The sequence below is a fragment of the Hyaena hyaena genome, unplaced genomic scaffold, assembly GCF_003009895.1.
Source record: "Hyaena hyaena isolate Hyena2069 unplaced genomic scaffold, ASM300989v1 scaffold_1535, whole genome shotgun sequence".
In the NCBI taxonomy this organism is placed as follows: domain Eukaryota; kingdom Metazoa; phylum Chordata; class Mammalia; order Carnivora; family Hyaenidae; genus Hyaena; species Hyaena hyaena.
The window spans coordinates 12,899-37,892 of record NW_024082159.1 but is presented as its reverse complement, the minus strand read 5'-3'; the positions used below and the strand labels follow the sequence as shown (position 1 = coordinate 37,892).

The window sequence follows — 24,994 nt, the reverse complement described above, 5'->3', positions numbered from 1 at the left end:
CAACTCCTGATTTGGGCTCAGATCATGATCTCATTGTTCATGGAATTGAAACCCGCATTGGGGCTCAGTCTGGAGCCTGCTTGGGATTCTCTCTCTCCCTCTCTCTCTCTGCCCCTCCCCACTTAAAATAAATGATAATCTAAAGCAAAGCACCCCAAAAAAGTAATTTAAAGCAATTCCTTAAAGTATTTCAGCATTTAAAAAGAAAAAGAGAGAAGAAAAGAAAATAGCTACAGACAATTGGGAGAACAACAGGTAAGAAATATATGAAGCCTAGGAGGGAGAAAGTGAGAAACAAGTACAGGCTATGCATTTGAAGTTCAAGATTTCTGAAACTCTGAGAAGCAGAGAGAACTCTAGCTCCAGCTTCCCCCTTTATGAATAAGAAAACTGAGACTCCAAGATGTCTGACCCAGGACCACAGAGATGGTGTCAAAGATACAATCACTTTCCACCCTGCAGTTCTAAATCAGTGATTAGCTGCATGGTACAACTCCTTTAAGGTTACAATGGAAAGGGGACAAGGGACAAGCATTTGCAACATACACAAGACTTATCAGATTCTGCCCCAGGCACTTTGCAAATGTCAGGCAATTTGATGTCCACCCAAGCTCGGGTAAGAAACATTTTGTTATCTCCATCTTAAAGAGCAAACAATCAAGGCTTCCAAGTGTGGAAGGTGATATCTGAAGGGCAGAACCTAGTAATCTCCAAAGAGTTATCTGAGATTAAGACACTGCCCTATCTGAATACAGAGTATACACCCTTTCAAAGATGTCACTCCTCTGAGAGGGAAACTTCAGTCTCTCAAAATCTCAACCCACTCCTACATGCTCTTTGAAGAATACAGAATCAGTCAAAACACATATGCAAATTTATCAGTGAAAAGGCTGTTGATTACAAGCAGAGCAAGGAGGTCCCAGAAAAATCTTGTAAAGAGTCCAGGTTTGCTCAAGTACAAGGGCTCTCAAACATCTGCACCTTTCTTCCTATTTGTACCCCATGCTTGGGGTGTGATGCTTATAACGCAGGGCAATATTCCAAGCAGATGACACCACATCTGGAGAAGGTGGCCCTGCCTCTCTCTCTCTCCTTGTTCTGGGCAGCCAGCGAATTTGAAGAGAGATTTCACTTGACTGTAGTCTCTTTGTGCATCTTAGTAAATTTCATATCATTGCATATTAGGTTTCCTGCAACATTCTAACCAATTATGGTCGGACAGTGGATATTTCCCTATGTACCAAAGAAACATATTTTAGATGTCAGTCATTTTTGTTTGCCCATCAATCCATTTATTTTGAACTTCTTAAAGAGTAAACAGGACAGACACGGATTTTTAAAAATGCCTTAAACTTACATTCCAATGAGTTCTTTTCTTCTTCCGAGGATCAAAAATAAAATGGAGCATACATCTGCTCTTTTTCAGCTTGTGTTCCTTCCCACCTTCATCTGTGCCTCTGCACAGAGAAGAGGGCAGACATTCTTGGAATCGCTTGATTTTATTCTTAAGTTTTCTTCCCAAGGAACTGGTAAGATTCCACTCCAAAGCACATTGTCTTTTCACGTGGATGGAAGTTTCCAGAATTAGTTACATCATTTTGTTTTGTTGTTGTTCTGGAAGAACTTATGTTCCAATGCATATCATACCTTGGGAATTTTGTTAAAAGGGAATTAAAGTGTTATTGCTTTCCTTAAACTCTAAAAAATCCACTGGGAGCCACTTATTTGCTCTCTGTGCTTGACTTGAGTAAACTCTTAATTTCTTACCTTCTTGTTAAACAAATATATATATATACATATATATATATATTTATACATACTTATATATATGTATATATATATATGTTATGAGTAAACTTTAATTTGCTATATATATATATTTATACATACTTATATATATGTATATATATATATCTTTGTTATGAGTAAACTCTTAATTTCTTACCTTCTTGTTTAACAAATATATATAAATATATATATATTTATACATACTTATATATGTATATATATGTATATATATATATTTGTTATGAGTAAACTTTAGTACAATGTTGTAACAACTGTTGAGTTTTCCCCACAAGAAGAACCACAAAATTTCTGAAACTGCTCAGCATGAGATTATTACAGTTGAAGATCAGCCCCAAGATAGCTTACTTAGCTTTGTGATATTTCCTCTTCCTTTTCTGATACTCATAGGAAAATCACTGAGGATCACAATGTGTGAAGAATCTCCGTCATATGCAGTGAGAAATTGACAGAGGTTTCACTGAGAAATGCAAGCCTGATACTACATTTTTTCAAATTTTATTGATGAATCACACACAGAAAAGTGCAAAAATCTTACATGTACTGTTCACTGAATTATTGCAATGTGAGCACATGCATGTATGCTACCACCCAAGTCAGGAAATAAGACATATCCATCCATCTCATATTTGTGAAATTCATCTTTTACTGTATAAATCTCTAGTTCATGTATTTATGGATGCCAGTATTCCATTATATTAATATTCCACAAATGATTTATCAATTGGTTTATTGGTGGGTATTTGAATTATTCCCATTTTTTAGCTTTTGTGATTTTTTTTCTCTAATGAGCATCCAATCAATGCCATGGGTTTTGGCTGGTGTTCATGAGGATGCATTTCTCTTGGGAATATGCCTGCGAGGAAAATTTCTTGGTTATTGAACATGTATATGTTCCTGAGGATCGATAACTCAGAAAGTCTTCGAAAACTTATTTCCACTGCTTTCACTTCCATAAGTAGTGTATGAGAGTCAGTATTAGCCATTTTAGCCATTTTGGTCAGTGTATAATGGTATCTCACTGTGCCTTTAGCTGCCATTTCTAGAAAGACTGAAAAATTTTGCAATGTTTACAAGTCATTCCCATACCACTTTTATGAATTGGCTGTTGAAATGTTTTGCTTGCATTCCATCACTGAATTGTCTTTCTTTAAAAGTTACAGTAGTTATTGAGGAGCCTGGGTGGCGCAGTGGGTTAAGCTTCTGACTTCGGCTCAGGTCGTGATCTCACAGTTGTGCTGATGGTGCAGAGCCTGAAGCCTGCTTCAGAATCTGTGTCTCCCTCTCTCTCCACCCTTCCCCTTCTCATGCTCTGTCTCTATCTCTCAAAAATAAATAAACTTTAAAAAATGTTATACTAGCTATTGATGTTCTTCAGATAAGTCACTTATATGCCTTTAAATAACACTTTCCCTTGCTGTGGCTTCCAGGTTTATGCTCTTAAGGGTAAAATCTAAGTCTTTATTTTAATATAGTTCAGGGAATCAATGTTTTTCTTCATGTTTAGCATTTGTTTAACTTACTTTGTTTTTTAATTTTCTACCATACATCATAAAGATATTCTCCAATATCTTCTAGATGCCCTAATTCTTTGCCTTTCACATTTCAATCTGCAAATAATCTGGAATTAATGTTAAGGTTTGTTGTGAGATGGGCGTAAAATTTCACTTTTTTTCCCATTCAGGCATCCGATGGATTCAACACCAGTTTTTTCAATCCTTTCTTTCCCCACTACTATACTTTGCCACCCTCATCATAAATGAAGTGTCCATATACTGGGTCTGTATAGTCTTTAACAATATCTATTCTTTAACAATAGGTATTTACATGCATTCATTAATATACCTGGACTCTCTACTCTGTCCCACTGGGCTGTTAGTCTATTCTTGATCCTGCCCTAATTACTATAGTTTTTTAAGTCTATATTCAGTAGAGGAAGACCTCTTACCTGGCTTCCTTTCTTCAAGATTAACTGAGATACTCTGGGCCCTCTGTGTTTCCATATAAACTTCAGAATCACAGCAATAATTTGGGATGATTTGAGGCTTGATTCACTTTAACATGACTTCTTCAGTGTTGCAGAACCTATTTTGACAGCTCCCTTTCTCACTATAGGAGCATTATAAGATTCAGACTTACTGATTTACCGTTCCCACACAGACCCACGGGCAACCACTTCCTTACAGCCCTCCCGACTTTCCCTTCTCAATTACTGAAATACTGGAAGTCAAAATCCCACCTGTTCTGCCAGGTATCGCTTAATTATAACTTCATCCAGGAAGCCTTCCTTGATCCCTTTTAGACAAAAATGATCACTCTATTTGAATTTTAACAGTATCTTTTGCCTCTCTTCTGTCACTCAGTATCATATGTAAGAGGTGAATGGATGGGTTCTACTCCTGATGCCAAGAGCAAACTGTATGCTATCTAGCTTGAATTTAAAGAAAAAAATAAAGAAAAAAATGCTACCATATATCATTCTTTGTTTATGATTTTCTTCACTAATAAACACTCTAATAGGTCAAGGGTCATATCTTAGTGGCTTGAACTGACATTATCAAAACTCCTACCAAGCATTTACCTCTATTTTCTGAGAGTTGAGAAAATAAGGATGCTGATTATACTGGGAGAACCTTATAGTCAGGCCAATTCACTCAAAGAGTAATTTGAAATATTGATTTCAAAATCAAAATACACTAAAATTAATTCAAAGTGTTCATCAGAATCAATGCAAATGCTGTTTTCCCAAAGTGCACTGGCATGGAAAAGCACAAGTAATTGCCTTTGGCAGATTTACTTCAAATTCTTTTTAGTTACATCATTTTACAGAACTTATCAGGATTATCATCTTAAAATAATAACTATCTCCATTGCATTGGTCTCAGTTTTGTCTGCAATAAGAAATGTGAGCCCAGAGAAATAGTGAGGGAAAAAAGAATGATAAGTCTTGTACCAATATCAGCCTTACCCTGACTGTGTGACAAGACTAGAGCTTGGGAGACTAGAATGGGGTCTGGTAGCACCTCTGTCATTTATTTAGAAGATGCCTTGATCTGAGGCATGTGGCTCAGGCTCCCTGAAGCCTCAAATTCTCCAGCTCTAACGTGGATCAAGTAACTCATACCACAAATGGAAACTGAAGTATTCAATGAAATATTTGCAAAACACATAGCACAGATCCTCAGCAAATGTATAAAATAGCCTTATTATTAAAGAATAAATATTCTGTACTCATGGGTGCTTTAAAAATTATATTGCCATAAAAACAAAAACAAAAATATAGGACAACTGAGGGCCCAGGAAAGAAAACACACACACACACACACACACACACACACACACACACACACCACAAATTAACAAGGACAAGCTTAAATGCCAATTCTTCCTCTTACAGAATATCATTCTTTAGGATTGACTTTTTTTATTGTGAGGCTATCAGTGTGGGTGACAGAATTTCCAAAATTATCCTATAAAGATTCCTAATCTTTGCCCTGATTCCTACAATCTCTTCATATGATTGAATACCCCTCATATGATTATGTTACACTATGAGGCACCGTTAACCTTCAAAGAGACATGACCCTGGATGAGCTGGTGGGTCCCGAGCTTTCTCCAGCTGAGAGCAGAAGAGCCAGAGAGTTCTTCTCTCTGTGAAGAACATGTGGGAAGGGCTAGACGAGTCACTGCTGGTCTGAAGCTGGAGGGGCCACAGGAAGGCAGGCAGCCCTAAAGAGCTGAGACAGGCTCCTGGCTGACACCCCTGGGGAACCAGGCACCAGATCCCTACAACCACAAGGACTGAATTTTCTCAAACACACCAGTGAGATTGGAAAAGAGACAAGCCCTGCCAACATGTTGATTTCAGCCTTGTGAGACTCTGAGTAGAGAATCAGATCACAATGGACCTGGACCCAAAGCCCAGGGAAAATGAGAAGGAGCACATTTTTGTGGTTGGGACTTATAGCTTTGTGGCCACTTGCTATGCAGCAGTGGAAACTGACTACAGGAGCATCTTCACCTTTAAAATAATGGAGACATCAGTATTTTACTCGAGTGTAAATCTGTGATAACAAAGACATCAGAGATGACAATTCTGGAAAGCGCATAGTATGTTTCCTCCTGCACTGTGGAAGTTCAATCAATGATAATTTTTTTTAATTAATAAATAGATAAGCAATAACATTTATTTATGCAAATATAAGATACTTCTACACACACACTAAATATTTACTGAAGACATTGAAAACGCATATGCACAAACACATTAAAATGGTGGTCTCTGGAGAGTAGACAAGAGGATAAAAGAGTAGGCAATAGTTTAATCAATAGAGAAGCTTTTCTTAGACCAATGATGATAGCGAGCCAATGAAACAGAATTATATGAATTCAGTACTCTCTTTGCACCCAAATGCAATGGGGAAAGAAAACAAAAACAAAATCTGCATTTTATTTTATTTCTTTTTGCTCTTTCTAAAATATTTTTTAATGTTTATTTTTTTTTTACAAATAGTTTATTGTCAAATTAGTTTCCACATAACACCCAGTGCTCATCCCCACAAGTGCCCTCCTCCATGCCCATTCCCCCTCCCCCCCACATCCATCAGTCCTCAGTTTTTGTCAGCATTCAAGAGTCTCTCATGGTTTGCCTCTCTCCCTTTCCCCCACCATTTCCCCCCTTCTTCTCCCCCTTGTTCCTCAGTTAAGTTCCTCCTAATCCTCCTATACGTGCAAACATATGATATTTGTCCTTCTCTGCCTGACTTATTTCGCTCAGCATAACACCCTCAAGGTCCATCCATGTTGCTACACATGGCCAGATTTCATTGTTTCTCATTGCCATGTAGTATTCCATGGTATAGATAAACCACATCTTCTTGATCCATTCATCTGTTGATGGACACTTAGGCTCTTTCCATGTTTTAGCTATTGTGGAGAGTGCTGCTATGAACATTGGGGTACATGTGCTCCTATGCCTCAGCATTTCTGTATCCCTTGGGTAAATTCCTAGCAGTGCTATTGCTGGGTCATAGGGGAGTTCTATTGTTAGTTTCCTGAGGAACCTCCACACTGTTTTCCAGAGGGGCTGTACCAGTTTACATTCCCACCAACAGTGTAGGAGGGTGCCCGTTTCTCCACATCCTCGCCAGCATCTAGAGTTCTCTGATTTGCTCATTTTAGCCACTCTGACTGGCGTGAGGTGGTATCTCAGTGTGGTTTTGATTTGTATTTCCCTGATGAGGAGGGATGCTGAGCATCGTTTCATGTGTCTGTTGGCCATCTGGATGTCCTCTTTGGAGAAGTGTCTGTTCATGTCTTCTGCCCATTTCTTCACTGGGTTGTTTGTTTTTCGGGCGTGTAGTTTGGTGAGTTCCTTATAGATTCTGGATATTAACCCTTTATCTGATATGTCATTTGCAACTATCTTTTCCCATTCCGTTGGTTGCCTATTAATTTTCTGGGTTGTTTCCTTGGCTGTGCAGAAGCTTTTAATCTTGATGAGGTCCCAACAGTTTATTTTTGCTCTTGATTCCCTTGCTTTTGGGGATGTGTCAAGTAAGAAGTTGCTGCGGTGGAGGTCAAGGAGGTTGTTTCCTGCTTTCTCCTCTAGGGTGTTGATAGTTTCCTGTCTCACGTTCAGGTCCTTTATCCATTTTGAGTTGATTTTTGTGCATGGTGTGAGAAAATGATCTAGTTTCATTCTTCTGCATGTTGCTGTCCAGTTCTCCCAACACCATCTGTTAAAAAGGCTGTCTTTTTTCCATTGGATATTCTTTCCTGCTTTGTCAAAGATCAGTTGGCTGTATACTTTTGGGTCCACTTCTGAGTTCTCAATTCTGTTCCATTGGTCTATGTGTCTGTTTTTGTGCCAATACCATACTGTCTTGAGGATGACAGCTTTGTAGTAGAGGCTGAAGTCTGGGATGGTGATACCTCCCGTTTTGGTTTTATTTTTCAGTATTACTTTGGCTATTCGGGGTCTTTTGTGGTTCCATACAAATTTTTGGATAGTTTGTTCTAGTTTTGAGAAGTATGCTGGTGCAATTTTGATTGGAATTGCATTGAATGTGTAGAGTGCTTTAGGTAGTAATGACATCTTAACTATATTTATTCTTCCTATCCATGAGCATGGAATGTTTTTCCATTTCTTTGTGTCTTCTTCAATTTCCTTCATAAGTTTTCTATAGTTTTCATCATACAGATCTCTTGTATCCTTGGTTAGGTTTATTCCGAGGTATTTTATGGTTTTTTGTGCAATTGTGAAGGGGATCAGTTTCTTGATTTCTCTTTCTGTTGCTTCATTGTTGGTGTATAAAAATGCAACCGATTTCTGTACGTTGATTTTGTACCCTGCAACTTGGCTGAATTCTTGGATCAGTTCTAGTAGGCTTCTGGTGGAGTCTGTCGGGTTTTCTATGTAGAGTATCATGTCATCTGCGATGAATGAAAGTTTGACTTCCTCTTTGCCAATTCTGATGCCTTCAATCAATGATAATTCTTATCAGGACTGTTCCAGTAGTAGAATTGTGCTGGTTATCAAAACAGAATCATTTAATTATGACTGAGAACCTCAACTAATATTTAAATAGAAATAAAATCCAAGTTTAATCTAGTCTCCTTCTCCTGATTGAAGAAATTATTACAGAAAAGAATAATAACTACTGAATACTTTGAAAAAGTGTTATTTTTTTCTTTTTCTTTTTCGAAAAAGAAAAATTAAACAATATATCAGAGTTTCAGTTGCAAACAACAGACATAGGAAATTCAACAGAAGTATATTAGGTACTTCTGAATATCACCTGGACAAAAACCTAGACAGCTCTGGGTGTCTTGGTAGCAGATACTGTCTGTTTACTCCAGGGACCCTGGTTGACAAAAATGTCCTCCAGCCATTTCTCTGTCATTGTGTCATTCCCCTTACAACTCAAAATCCAAGAGAAATAGTTTAAGTTGTATGCCTATAACTTGCTATGAGAAGTCAATTGTAATACTTCCAAGATTTATATCTATAGTTGAGATATTATACATGTAAAAAGATATCAGAATCTATTGTAAATATAAGTAGAATAAGTTCTTATTCTTGTTACTATTGCATGCCATACTCCATGTAAAGTCATACATGTATTTATGTGTATATGGGTATTATTCAATTCTGATGCATTTTGTCATTTGCATATAAGCCATAATCCATGGAAAGAAACAAAACCAGAGTTGATCGTTGAACCTATGTCTGTCAAAATATAATATTCACTGAATAAAAGAATATAGGATTGACCATATATTTTTCGTTCAGTCAACAACCATACATTGAGCACCCATTATGTGTGAGGCTGGTGCATCAGGCATAAAGTTATGACCATGAGCATCCTTCTGTCATGAATATCATCATCTACAGGGAGAGACACACACTAAGCAAACAAGAAAGTAAATAATATTCAGGTGTTTTTAAGTTCTTGGAAAAATAACAATTCAGGAAAGATAAGTGGTTGAGATATGGGAGGAGCAGAGAATTATTTTAGATGAAGAAGTCTAGATGGCTCTCTGATGATATGACATTTAAGCAGAGATTCAAGAGGTAAAGACTGACCTGCAACACTACCCTGTGATGAAGAAATAGAAAATGGACAGACCACATTAAGACTCCAAGAAGGACTCAGCAATTCCACTGAGGAAGCTTCTGGAGGGTGCACATACCACTGAAGGGGAGTGTGGCCTGAGCAGTGTGCTCTCCCCTCCCCGCAAAAGGCAATGAGATTATACTACCATGACTATCTGCTCAGAGTTTTGTATGGTCCTGTTTTCACAGCACAGGGAGCTCTGGGGTGACTAGGAAATAGACCATAATCAATTCAGCATAAAGTGCTTGGAAGATCTTATAAATCTTTGCAACAACGAGTCCTCTGGTGAAAGATAACCATTTTAATCTATTCTCCAAAGTGATCACTTTTATCAGCACTCATAAAGTCCATAATAAATCACTTTTCCTGAGCCACTTGGGTGGCTCAGTCAGTTAAGCATCTGACTCTTGATTTCCACTCAGATCATGACATCAGCGTTTCTGAGACTGAGCTCTGCAATGGTCTCCACACCAACAGCAGGGAGTCTGCTTGGGATTCTCTCTCTCTCTCTCTCTCTCTCTCTGCTCCTCCCCTGCTCGCATTCACGCTCTCTCAAAATAAATAAACTTAAAAAAATAAATAAATCCCTTCTCCCGCAAAAGCATTACATAATGTCCTCGCACTTTCAACCTTGCACATTCCCAAATCCTACATCATATAAAGGATTGAAAAAAGTATCCTGAGGACCAGGGTCAATGAGCTTACATACTCTACTCCTGTGCTAGAATACCAGACACATCTGTTACTACCGTGTGGGGCCCTTTCTCCTTTTATGATCCAAATAATGACCTCTAAACTCCATGCAAAGCCATACTATAAAAATTTTTTTCCATCTTTCCTAATCTCTATTTTATTTAAAGAGATTTTCTTTTATCATCCTTGCTAAAATATGCTCCTTTACACTCTCTCTTAATCCTTTCATTACCATTGTCACAGAGATCATCATGGATGGATATGTAAACATTTTTCAATCTTTTTCTTTTTCTTTCCACTGTACTAGCCTGTAATCTCCAGGAGGACTCAGCCTCTTAATGTGAATAGCCCCCAGTCAAATGTCAGGTGCATTGCCTATGCAGAGACATAGGTAAAAATTTGTTTAATTATTGACTGTAGTATTCTTTGACTCCCATTTCCTCTTTATGGAATAGCATTTTGACTTACGTCATTCCCCAACACAGACACAAAAACTGGGATAAAGCAGGGTGAAAAACAAGCAAGACAAGCCAAAATATTTTAGGGCCTTAGAGACGATTGACATCTTTGAACGTCAGTGGATAAATACTTTTTAAAGAAAGCCTCCGAAGAAAGACAGAACGTGGCTCTCAGTGAGTCTTGAAGTTGCACAAATACATGGCTTATCCTGTCACTTCTTAGATATGTTGCTACATCCTAGAACATGAAACACAGAAGTATGGTTGAAAGAAAATTGTACCTGCAGGAAATAAAAGTGTGATCCAAGTCATGAGCTCATGGGCATTGATTCTTCATGTGTGCCAGGCTGAATAACTATAAAAACAGAATACATACCCTGCCTATGACACAAAAATCAACACTCTACTAAAGAATTGCAGTACATTCTGCATTTCACACACACAATCACAAAATTACAGTGACAAAATGTCAGCAAGCTAGTATATGAGCAGAGAGGATCAGGGATGTAAAGGTCCTTTGTAAATCATCTACTCCAGATACAAAGGTAGTATTAGAGAGGCAATGGCTACATACTTCCTGAATAATTCACTTTTTTCCATTTTGTTGATATACAATTGACATATCACATTAAATTAGTCTAAGGCATCCAACATAATTGTTTGATCTGTGCATATATTGTAAAATGATAACTGCAATAGATTTAGTTAACACGAGTCACCTTATGTAGTTATATTTTTTTTCTTCTGAAGAGACCAGACTTCTTTTATATGGCCTCACAAATCCTTTTCATCAGCAGTTTGTCCTTTGTCATGCTTTTATTTCATCACACTGGGGGCGGTGGGAGGGTGCAACTTGGTGATACTCACTCTCACAAGGATGGATCCCAGACTACACACCTATGTATTTTTTTCTCAGCCACTTGTCCTTTCTAGATATTTGTTCCCTTCCTCCATTGCCCCCAAGATGCTCTGTGATATATTTGCAGAGAAAAAATACATCCCTTTCACAGCTTCTGCTGCACAGATGTGGCTCTTGGATCTTTTTGTGGTATGTGAATGCTTCTTCCTGTCTCCCATGGCATATGACTGTATATGGCCATCTGTAAGCCCTTGTTGTATACATTTATTATGTCCCAGAAGGTCTGTGTGCAGCTGGTTATAGGGACTTATGTCATGGCTCTTATAAGCAGCATGACCCATATGACATTGACATTTTTTGCTTACCCTTCTGTGGTCCAAATATCGTCAATCATTCTCTCTGTGATATTTCCCCTCTACTTTCTCTTGCATGTGCAGACACTTTCATAATACAGTTTATATATATATATATATATATATATATATATATAAAAGCAGATCATTTTTCCACTTAAAAGTCTCTATATCTCCCCATCCACTCAAGGCCCCAGGAGAAAGCCCATGGCTCCAGTCTGCCTTCCAAATCTTTCCTAATTTGATTTGAACTGATTCTTCCAGGGACTTCCATCATCTTCCCCTAACTAAACCCTAAGAGCACCTGCTTACTCAACCTTCCTTGAATGCAGCTCATTTCCGGAAAAACTCAGTTTAACTTTCCTCCCTCTGCCTGGAATCTATCCACACTCTACTGATGCTTGTTCAAGTTCATCCATGCTTACAATTTGAACTCAGAACTTCTTACTCTGTGGGGCCTCCCCACATATCCATGGGGAGGATGGCTAAGTCCTATCTTGCTGCCCTGTTAAGTCCTATCCCTCTTTCCCAATGCTTTTGTATTACCTTTTTCAAAAAGCACCTGCAATTCTCTTAATTCTTATGTATCCATTCTTCTTCCCTACTAGGCTTGTAAATTCCTGGAAGATGGGGACTCTGCCTTGGTCATCATTATACTGTTGCCTAGATGTAGTAAACAGTTAAAGAAGCCTGCTAGGTCCCTCAAATGTACCATAGCTAAAACAGGACCCCTGATTCCATCCCCCACCCACCCAACTCTCTGTCATAACCCTGAGCTATTCTGTTCTTCCCATCTTCCTCTTTCTGGTAGATGAAACCACCATCCACCCAGTTTCTCAAGCACCAAACCTGAAATCCTTGATTTCTCTCCTTCCCTTCCCCCATCCTAATCCAGCCTATCCCCAAATGGGCTCTACCTCCAAAATCCATTCAAATTTGTCCACTTCCCTTTACCTACCTCGCCCTCCTATTTTCTGGACTTCTGCAGTGAGTCCCAACTAATCTCCTTGCATCTTTTCTTGCTTCCCTGCACTCTATTCTCCTCTCTGAGACAATGTTATTTAAAAATGTGCATCACCTTATATCACTAATTGACATGAAACCCTTCAAATGTTTCCTATCACATAAAATAATACATAACCTCTTATTCTGGTTTGCAGAGCCTTGCACATTTGGCCTCTCTAATCACATATCATCTCCTCCTGGTGCTCACACCACATCTCCAGCCATAGTGACCTTCTCTTCAATATTCTAAGCTTGTTCCTAGCCCAGGGCCTTTGCACTGCTACCTCTATCCACAATAGTATTCTTCCAATCTTCATGTCTCTAATTATAATTTCACATTTAGCTTAAATGTTATTTCCTCAATCTGAATTACCCACCCAATCACTCTATCATATTGCTCTACTTTAAATCTCTGCATTGTACTTATCACTATCTGATTAATTATTGTAATTTTGTTTTACTCTGGTTGTTTTCATTCCATTAGATGTAAACTCTATGAGATTAGGGACGTTAGTCATAGTTATCACTGTATCTCTGGAGCCTAAGATAGTGCCTTGCACATGGTAAGAATTTATTTATTTATTTATTTATTTATTTATTTATTTATTATTTTTTTTACAAATAGTTTATTGTCAAATTGGTTTCCATATAACACCCAGTGCTCATCCCCACAAGTGCCCTCTTCCATGCCCATCCCCCCCCCACATCCATCATTCCTCAGTTTGTTTCTCAGCATTCAAGAGTCTCTCATGGTTTGCCTCTCTCCCTTTCCCCCACCATTTCCGCCCTTCTTCTCCCCCATGATCCTCCGTAAGTTCCTCCTAATCCTCCTATACGTGCAAACATGTGATATTTGTCCTTCTCTGCCTGACTTATTTCGCTCAGCATAATACCCTCAAGGTCCATCCATGTTGCTACACATGGCCAGATTTCATTCTTTCTCATTGCCATGTAGTAGTCCATTGTATAGATAAACCACATCTTCTTGATCCATTCATCCGTTAATGGACACTTAGGCTCTTTCCAGAACATGGTAAGAATTTCTTACACAAATAGGAATAATAATATTTATTACTGTTACTGTAGTGAATTTTGTATCCATTATGTACCATGCTGTTATATGGAAAAAAGGGATAATAATAATATTGATCTTATAGGGCTTGGTGAGGATAAGAGATAATTCGTGTAGTGCTTGGTATGTTGAAACCCTTATTATCATCACTTGTTTGCCTAATGTCTGAAGCATTCAAGAGATCTCACTGCCTTTAATGCTGGGCTCTTACCACTCCATGGGAAAACTGGTAATACTCTGATTTTTTGCATCTGATATTAATAATGTCACAGAAGATGTTGTTATATTTAGTGTTCTCATTGTTTCTTTTTCATCCTTCTCTTCTAAAACAATATGTGCCTCTATTTCAAGTATACATCTTATCGCTACCATATAGTTGGGTTTTGCTATTTTACTGGGCCTTTCATAATTTGTCTCCTAACTGAAAGTTTTTTGCTGACTTTTTTAGCTATGGTTTTGAAGTCATTTTCTTAGTGGCTAATTCAAGATTAATACTAACTTAATCTGGATAAAATGTAATACATTTTCTGCAGTATAACACCCCATGCTTTTCCTTCTTTGTGCTATCATTGTCATAGATATGACATTTATATACGTCATAATCCAACATCTCAGAGTTATAATTATTTACTTACATAACTTTATGTCTTTTAAAGAAATTAAAAGAGAAAGTATATGTGTACTATCTTTTACGTTTGTCCACATAGTTACAGTTTTTCATGCTCTTTGTTTTATTCTTATTATTATTATTTGTAGATGCTAATTAGTAATTTGGTGTCCTTTCTTTTTGCCCTGAAGGACAACCTTTAATGTTTCTTATAAGAAAGATCTGCTAGCAATGGGCTCTCTTCGTCTTTATTTTTCTGGAAATGTCTTTATTTCTCTTTCAATACTGAAAGCTGTTTACATGATTATATAATTGTTGGTCACAGGTTGGTTGTTCTTTTCTTTGTAGTTATTTGAATATGTCTTTCCACTACCTTTTGGCCTCCATTGTTTATGATGGGAAATCCGTCACAAATCAAATTGTTTTTCCTTTGTAAATGTTGAGGCAAATGACTTCTATAACTTTCAAGATTTTCTCTGTCTTTGGCACTTGGTCATTTGAGTACAACGTGTTTAGGTGTGAGGATCTTTGTGCTTCTCCTTTGGTATGCACTGGGGAGTTTTGCACATTATTTCCACAAACACTTTTTCTGACCCTTTCTCTCTCTCCTTTCCTCCTGGGACTCCTCTCATATGTATGTGTCATGGAACCACCCTGGTGCAGTGCCTCGCCACCCTACCATGTGGCCATACAGGCCATAGAGAACATATACTTCCAGAATTTTTCTATTCGTGTGCGATTGTGCAATATTTCATTTTTTCCTCCTAAGTGAATGACGTGGCACCATTATGGTATTCCGTAGTTGGTCTTTTGTGTTTTGTTTGTTTGTTTTTAAGTATGCATCTTGGGTAGGATTCTATACCAGTATACACAGACTTTTTCACTCATTTATTTATTTATTTTTTTAAATTTTAATGCTTTTTTTTATTTCTGAGAGAGAGAGAGACAGCATGAGCAGGGGAGGGTCAGAGAGAGAGGGAGACACAGAATCTGAAACAGGCTCCAGGCTCTGAGCTAGCTGTCAGCACAGAGCCTGACGCAGGACCAGAACACATGAACTGTGAGATCATGACCTGAGCTGAAGTCGGACGCTTAACCGACTGAGCCACCCAGGTGCCCCTCACTCATTTAAAAAGCTGTTCAGTTCCTGAGGTACAGACATCACATAACTTAGTGAATCAATCCCCAGTTGATCTGTGTCTTTACCTTAAGGCTTCTCTAGATTAGAAACTAAAGCTCACCTGACAAACAGCCACATCCTTGGCTGTTCCTGAGAGAGAACTTAACCTCCTTTTTTGAACGTGAACTGAGTAGCACCGTGAACAAGGCTCACTTGCAGTACATGCTGTGGACACATGAAGGTAGCTTTTTGGGCAGACATACAGATGACTGCCATGCAAGCTGGACTGTGTTGGGTAAAGAGTGTTCTGGGAAGCCCTGGAAAAGAGGGAGGGAGGGACAGAGAGGGGAAGGGAGGGAGAGAGAGAGAGTAAAAGAGAGAAATGATGCAATTTCTGGATTGAGAAGAGTCAGGAAAAGCTTCATGGTGTTGCTGACATTTGACTTAGATCAGAAATGGTCTTTTGAAAAATGCTATTCCAGGGGCACCTGGGTGGCTCAGTCAGTTAAGTGTCTGATTCTTGGTTTCAGCTCTGGTCATGATTTCACAGTTTTGTTATTTGTAGCTCCATATTAGGCTCCAAACTGGGGTTCTCTGTCTTCCAAACAAACAAGCAAACTTTAAAAAAAGACTTTTTTATAAACAAAGAAAAAAAGAAAAAGGCTGTTCCAGGTGGAAGGAACAGGTGGACAGACACAGACAGGGGCCTGGGTGAGGAAGAGAAGCTGGTTTGAGCTTCCTGTGTGTGACTGAGAATATGGAGAAGAAACAGACACAGCATGCAGAGCCAGGAGGCCGTGGTGGTAAGAGCCAGCCCAGGAAATAAGCAAGGACTAAGGACTTTCATAAGATTTCTACTTGTCAAGGGTCTGTTGCAATATTCAAAGGACTGGATTCATAGATTAGAGGTCCTTCCCAGAAGAAAGCCTCTTATACTAAGAGCAAATCTCAATAAATTTGTTTGTTGTTAGAGTGCCTGCATGGTTTGGTCGATGAAGCATCTGACTTTGGCTCAGGTCATGGCCTCTCAGTCTATGGGTTTGAGCCCCATGTCGGGCTCTGTGCTAACAACTCAGAGCTTGCAGCCTGCTTCAGATTCTGTGTCTCCCTCTCTCTCTGCCCTTCCCCCCATGAACAATCTCTCTCTCTCCCAAAACTAAACCTTAAAAAAATTAAAAAATAAATAAATGTGTTGTAGAAACTTCCCTCCTTTTCCAATTACTTTTGTTTGGTCCCATTTCCCTCATTTGTCTTTTGCTGGTCCCTGTTGTGCAATGTCTCCAGCTGTAGGTGTGAGAGTATGGAGACAGTAAACACCCCAGCAGAAGACAGGAACTCTGCATAATATACTAAACATTAAAGGAAAATAATTGGGGGGGGCGGCACCTGGGTGGCTCAGTCGGTTAAGCGTCCGACTTCACCCAGGTCATGATCTCACGGTTCATGGGTTCGAGCCCCGCATCGGGCTCTGTGCTGACAGCTAGCTCAGAGCCTGGAGTCTGCTTCAGATTCTGTATCTCCCTCTCTCTCTGATCCTCCCCTACTCAAGCAGTCTCTCTTTCTCTCAAAAATAAATAAAACATTTAAAAAAATAAAGGAAAAGAATTTTTAAAAAGGAGGGGAGATGCTTCTAAACTTAAAGAGGATTGGGCCCTTATCATAGAGAATAAGTTCAAACTTCTAAATGCATTAGAGAAATAATGCATGTAAAGGATTGTCTGAAAGTCATCTATCTTTTTTTTTTTAAGTAGACTTCATGCCCACCACAGGGCTTGAACTCATGACCTTGAGATCAAGACCTGAGTTGAGATCATGAATCTGATGCTTAACTACCTGAGCTACCCACGTGCGCCATCCATCCTATTTTTTAAATACGTTTTAGATATTACTAATTTTTAGATTATCTAGACCATAAAAACATTCAAACCATGTTTTCCAGGTCTGCAGAGAATTGTTTCTACTGCATTGTGTGCTTTAGTCACACTCTTGGTCTTCTCCTAGGAATAGTCAAAAATAGCTTTAAAGCTCACATTATTCTGTTTGCTGCAGGGAGTTTTGTTAAGAACACTGCATTTGATATTAATCAGTGCCCCCTCAGGAGCTATTCCCTTCAGGACTTAGCGCCAGGGGATGTTTTGTTTTCCCTGAAGATTGATAAGTTTTCTTCTTGTGAACACTGAGAATCATGTGACTGATTACATTGATCCTTTTTGCTTTGACAGCCAGGAAGGTCAGTGCCAAATTCATTATTTATTTAGTGACTGTAAAGAACCTAATTGACCTGCATTCTAATGTAGTTCTTTGGTTTTTTGCTCTCAAACTGACCTTCTCTAATTTGTATTTTCTTTGGGTTATTATTTGGACGCACACACACACACATCACATCACACACACACACTTATTTCCACATACTTAAATTCAAATCATCACTAGACACAAGATTAGAACAGGGAACAGGATTAGAAGGTTTTTTTAAAAAAATTTTTTAATATTTATTTATTTTTGAGAGAGAGATAGAGTACAGGGGAGGGGGGAAGGATGCAGCAGAGAGAATCTAAAGTAGGCTCCAGGCTCTGAGCTTTCAGCACAGAGCTTGATGTGGGGCTCAAACTCATGAACCATGAGATCATGACCTGAGCCTAAGTTGGATGCTCAATCAACAGAGCCACCCAGGTACCCCCCCAGAGTATTTTTTAAGGGCACCTGCCTCCTCATCACTGTATGCTTGTGGAATTTCTACTCCTTTCCACCTGGCGATTCTCCTGTCTACACTTTAAACACCCCTAATGAAGGAGAACTTACTATCTGCCAATGTGATTCATTTCTGGAAAGTTCTGATGAATTGGGCCATCTGACTTCATCTTTGATCCTACCCTGATGGACCACATACTAAATGTTAATCTTCTTCCATAGTTGGTAGTATTTGAAGTGGGCTATTATATACCCAAGAAGGTTTGTTTTTGTTTTTTTTTTACCAGATACTTCAAATATTCTGCAGATGATAAATCACAAGGCCTCTCATTGGTTATCTTGGTCACTTTCTTCCAAACACAAATCCTATCCTGTTTATTTCCTTTTTTAAGTAAGTTTTTAAAAAATATTTATTTATCTATTTTGAGAGACAGAGTGAGTGTGTGTGTATGCACGAGCAGGGGAGGGGCAGAGAGAGAGAAGGAGAGAGAATCCTAAGCAAGCTCCATACTCAGCACAGAGCCCAACATGGGGCTTGATCTCATGAACTGTGAGATTATGGCCTGAGCTGAAATCAAGAGTCAGACACTTAACTCAGCCACCCCTAAAGTAAGTTTAAGAGAACTAAACTCAAAGCTCTCAGTGCATTCTTGCTGCTCGTCCTAAATACACATTTAGGAGTCAGACTGTAACACTGACTCACAGTGGACGTCCTGCTATCCAAAGTCCCTAAATCCTTCCTGCACGTGCTAGGCTATTTTTTTCTCCAACCTGTTTTTGGGCAATTCATCTTTTTGAATGTAAGTGGAAGGTCTTCCATTCCCTTCATCAATTTCCATCTTGGTTTGTATAAACCATACCTTAGAACCTGACAAGATTATTCTAGATTTTTGTCCCATAATCTAAGATATTTGTTCCCCTTCTTGGCTTTTTGCCATTCATGGATTTGATGATCTGACCTTCTGTATCCCTGCTTGATGCAAGGATAAAAACTTACGGTGAGCAAAGCCAGGAGCCCAGGTGTGTGTTAGCAGGGAACTTTTTACAGGAAAACACTCTTCTATTTTTAAAATAGTGGTCTGTCTGGACCATTATTTGTCACTAATCTTCACACTATCATCCAAAATAAAATTTAATAACTGTCTACTGAGAATAAATTATGTGATAGGCATTGTATTAAAAGTTCTTACATGATCCAAATTTGTTCTTCACTGAATCTCAGAGACAAAGGTGTCAGACAATGCCAAGACTCTCATGTCTAACTCATGGTTTGCTTGTTTGTGCAGAAACTTGATAAAATTCGGTCCTAATATCGGAGATAATGAATTTCGTATTTAATACCCAATGCATACTGAGACTACAGTGAAATTGTTTGGGGATGTCAAATATAGCGATCCCTTTTTCAACTTAAACCTTCAGATACCAGGTTCATCAGGAAAGAAGAGTGGGATTAGAGATTATATGAATTGCTAGAAATAAAGCCAGAAAGATTGTCTCAAAGAGGCAAGATGTATTTGAGATTTTACATATTGTTTGCATCTTGGAGAAGAGAATCCTCTTTATGACAGGCAAGTTAATTTCCCAGCTCAGCCGTTTGAAAAATTTTAGAGACAGAAATGCATTATCTACACAAATAGAGGATTGCCTGTAAGCTCTCTCTTGCTAGTCAGCTAGTTTCTGATGGAACTGGAATTGGACATTAGTTCTTTTCTCTGACAATGAAGCCATTTGTCCATCTTGTCCGAGAAGCTAACGTGATACACCTTTTAAAATGCTTTGTTGGAGTCCCTAGGCACCACTTTGCGTTTTATTTTTTTTAGTTAACATGAGATCATACAGACCTTTCCAGAATCAGCGAGTCTGGGAGTTCACCATTGTCTCTCTTTATGAAGTATTCCATCTGAGTTAACCGACCACTGTTTATTTAGCCTATTGTTGGCCATTTGGGTTCTTTCCAATTGCTAATTATTATAAATGGGCTTTGAGGACTGGTAAGTATTAGACACATGTAGGGCTCCATCATTAGTCTTTTGTTATCACACTCCCAGGATGCAGGCATTTTTCTGTCTTCCTGACCTTCTTCTTCCTAATGGCATTCTTATAAAAGCACCAAAGATATGAAAACACATGCTTTATTAAATCATTCAAGGCTGCACTATTAATTTCTTTTTTTCTTCAAGTTCAATAGAGAAGTCTAAAAATTATAGGTTTGCATCTGCAATTCTTCACGAACTTGCTAATCAAATACCACTGTTTTCTTTCCCATCTTTGTTTTGGTTCACTTTCAAGTAAATTCATTTCAGTTCCTCATTTTCTTTAAAGTAAAAAGTAAAGCAAAATATAAATTAAGTGGGTTAATATTTTATTTTGTTTTGTTTTAAACTTTTTAAAAATGTTTATTTATTACTGAGAGACACAGAGAAAGCATGAGCAAGGAAGGGACAGAGAGAGAGGGAGACACAGAATCTGAAGCAGGTTCCAAGCTCTGAGCTGTCAGCACAGAGTCTGATGCAGAGCTCGAACTCCTGAACCCTAAGATCATGACCTGACCCAAAGTCATCTGCATAACCGACTGAGCCACGCAGGTGCCCCAATATTTTAAATCAAATGCCCAGAAAGCCAAAATATGAACATATACATATTAAATGAAGATTTACTGTCAAAGATCTCATATGGAAACCATATTTATTGTACAAAAGTTGGAAGAATATTAAAAAGTAAGTAAAAGAGAACAAAAAGGGTACACCCCATTTTCTCAGAGCCCCCACTACTAAAATCTTTTGTTTTTTAATTTTTTTTTAAATTTATTTCTAGGAGAGAGAGAGAGGCAGCATGAGCAGGGGAGGGTCAGAGAGAGAGGGAGTCACAGACTGAAACAGGCTCCAGGCTCTGAGCTGGCTGTCAGCACAGAGCCCGACGCGGGGCTCGAACCAACAAACCGCGAGATCATGACCTAAGCGAAAGTCGGAAGCTTAACCGACTAAGCCACCCGGGCGCCCCCCCCCCACTACTAAAATCTTGATGGTTTCCCTTCTAAGTTTCTTTTTCTCTGCAGAATTGTTTTCTTTGCAGAGTTACTTTGAAAAGTTTTCAAAATTTAATTCTTTTGAAAATATTTTTACGCTGTGTGAAAGGTGGAAAGAACATGGGCTGGAGTCAGGACCCCTCAGGTGGAGTCATTTCTTCCCGCCAATCCTGCACTGATCTCATTTTACTCGAGTCACCATGGGCGAGTCCTATAAACCTGTAATTCTCAAAATATGGTGGCTCCCTGAATCAGAATCTCTTGCGAAGGCTGTTACCAAGTTACATTCCTGTATGACACAGCAGACTTAGTGAATCACAAGCAGTAGTGAGATCTGCCGCCACACCCTGTTTGGGAGATTTCTTTCTAAATAAAAACGGTGTGGGGTTTGGGCTCTGTCATCCAGGGTAGGAATTCTTATCACGGGCTCCCCTGGATGGGGAGGCGAACTTCAGGGATCTGAGAATTCTGGGAACTTGGTTGTTGGTTTTTGTCTTTCACGTGTATGCATTTTGTGGACAAACTGTCTATAGCTTTAAACTGTATAGATTCATCAGAGAGCTCCTTACTCAACAAGATATCTGAGCCTTCAGATATCGATCTGCGATATCCTCCAGAAATCCCTCTGTCATGGCCATCTGATGGCTGCGAGAAGTATCACGTTGTCCCTGTGAACACCCTCCTTCCACTGTGGCCTGAAAAGGCATGAGACTCTCCATTTTAGTTACGTGTCCTCAGGCCAGTTGCACAGCCCCTTTAGGTAATTTCCCTCTGGCAAAACTTAATAGTAGCAATCATATTTTATTTCATACTTGGTATTTGTCAGGCACTGTTTTAAGTACTTTATACCAGTTATCTCATTTCAGTCCACATGATGATCCTATGAAAGAGGGACTGCTATTATCTCTCTTTGAAGAAAGAGCAAACAGGCACAGAGAAGTCAATTAACTTGCCCATGATCACTAAGCTAACAGATGGTACAATTGTGATTCAAAACCATACTGGCTGCTTCTAAACCTATGCTAATAGCAGCAGTTCACCCGTATCAGCCGGGGATCTGTTCCAGGGTCTCCACTGAGACCTCAGATAATACTGAATCCTATATATACTCTGTTTTTCCCAAACATATTTATGTAGGATAAGCTTTAATATATAAATTAGGCACAATAAGAGATGAACAATAATCACAGTAAAATAACACAATTATAATAACATCTGCATATTGCTATGAGAATATGGTCTCTCTGAAAATATCTTACTGTATCCATCCTTCTTGTGATGATATGGGATGATAAAATGCCTATGTGATGAGATGAAGTGAGTTGAATGATGTAGATGTTGTGACCCACCGTTAGGTACTACTGACCTTTTGATGACGTGGCAGAGGGATCATCTATTGTGTGATCGCAGTTGACCCTGGACAACTGAAACCATGGAGATCCAGGCAGTGGTTAAGGGGGGACTACTGTACTAAGAGTACTGACTACTAGTACTGATATCACTTCTAATCATGCTGTCAGTAATGAATGATAGTAATGGATACTAACAGAACTCAAAATACCACTACTAGTAGAGGTACCCACAGCAGAGGACAATGGAACTGAAAGCGTGTACCAGCTGGGTGACCCTGACCAAGGGGACTCCTCCATTTCTTCTGAGAACCTCTGGGAATTTCCATTTCTTCATTGTCCCCTGGGGATGGTGAATGGCACCTGCCTCCCAGGGCTGCTGGCTCCCCTGGAGAGCACAGCCTGCCACATAGTGCTACCTGAGAGATCTTTTCTATTGTGGTATAATATATATAACACAAAATGTACCATTTTAAACATACATAAATGCACAGTTCTGTGGCATTAAATCATTCACATTGTTGTACATTTACTTACATAGATTTTGTTTGCTTTTTTCTAGACTGTATAGAGTACTTGGCACAGTATCTGGCACCTTGCAAGTATTCAACCTTCAGCTGTCCCCTCCCCCGTGCAGGCCCCTCCCCTCCCCCAGCCTTTGACAAGTGTCCCAGGCTGCGGAGAGTTCAGTCAGCATTCTTTGGTGCAGTGCGAGGCCGGATGTCAGGACTCTAAGTGATGGCAGGCACAGGACTCAATGTCTCTGCCTCGGTTTCTTCATCTGTAGAATGGGGATTAGAGCAGAACCTACTAAGTAGGGTGCTGTAGAGGCGATCACCTGAGCGAGGCTCTCCGCACGGCTCTCGCGCTGCCAAGCGCCCAGTACGTGCTGGAGGCTTTCATTAAGTCAGGATCGCAGTGATCCTGGGACGGGCACGCTGGCCCGGGTGCCGAGGACCCGGGGCTCCAGGTGGCCGCTGGCCTGTGCTCCTGCCCGGCCGTCCTGATCCTGGGCGCTCAGGGGACCGAGCAGTGGTGTGAGGAGGAGGAGTGAGGCCTTCAGATCCCACGGAGCTCTTCGTTCCGCAAAAAGCTTCGACTCAGGCTGTCATAGTGGCCTCGTATTTTTGTGTCTCTTCAGCTTCTATTTTGAGAGCAGACTCGGCGTGGGAATGTTTTCTTTTATTTCAGGCCCTAAGTAGTTGTTGGGTAACAGCTGTTTGGAAAGATAATCTTTGAGGCACTGAGATGCTGCTGAAAAACAAATTCCTGAATGCGGAAAAGGCTGCCCTGGTTGACTGGCCCGAGTTGACTTTTCTCCAGGGCCTTACTCACGCCGTTGCTCCTTCCTGAGTCATCTTTCTCTACCCCGACTCCTGCCCTTCTGCTCCTGTCCAAATCCCCCTCTTTGGCTTGCGGCTGCTCCTCTCCTGGGCCTTTCTCTGGTCCCTCAAGGCGTCTCACTCCATGCCTTGGCCTGGCCCTCTGACTTGAGAGTTGGTTGGTTCTAAGGGAGCCCCTCCCCACCTGGTCACGGGGTCTGGAAGACTCAAGGGCCTTGCTGGATTCACGACCACTCCCTTGCTGCCATTAAGCAGAAAACTGTAGTGAATCTTTCTCTTTGTCAGCTCAGCATCCAGACACTCTACTTGTTCGGGTTGGTGGGGGGTCGCAAACAGGTCGGTGGAGGGGTCCCACCTCTTGCACAGAAGCCAGAAGAGGGGCGAAGACATCCAAGTTCCCTGTCCTCTATCTGGTAGAACAGGGGCAAGACCTTGGCCAGGGTTAGCACTGCTCACTCCTGTGCAAGGCTGATTCTCCAGCCTTCCTCACCGCTTTCTAAACTCCCAGAGACTCCAGAAAATTCATTTCTGTTTAAGTTAATTAACTCTTGTTTCTGTTGTCTATTGCCAGTAATTCTTACTAGTATAGTACCATGAACATAGTGAAAACTTCAGGGACGTTTACAAACGTCAGGTTGCTGAAATCCCACGTGATGATTCTCTGTTGTTTATGTCTCCTCCACATCCTGGTACCTCTTCTGGGACTAGCAGCCTGATTTTCCATTTCCAAACCACTGTCTCCATTCTGGGTTCATGCGGTTCAAGTGGAGCTGACTCAGGCCGAGGCAGCAAGGTGGGCACCTCTGGCCAAAGCACTGCACCCTCTGGCTGCGTGATCGGTTCAGGGATGGGCACGCGAGCTCCTCCAGGCCAAAGAGATTCCGTCCCAGGACTTTGCCAGAGCCACTAGGAAACAGACGGCCTCTCTGCCGAGCTGCTAGGCTGGGGCCTAGAAGACTGGAGTCCCAGGGACCGCCAGGAGGGTGAGTCAGCA

At 40.0% G+C, this 24,994-nt stretch overlaps 1 pseudogene; it reads left to right on the top strand.

The window, feature by feature from the left end:
- Nucleotides 1–5,708: 5,708 nt before the first annotated feature.
- Nucleotides 5,709–22,017, top strand: LOC120225852 (annotated as a pseudogene).
- The last annotated feature ends 2,977 nt before the right edge of the window (nt 22,018–24,994 follow it).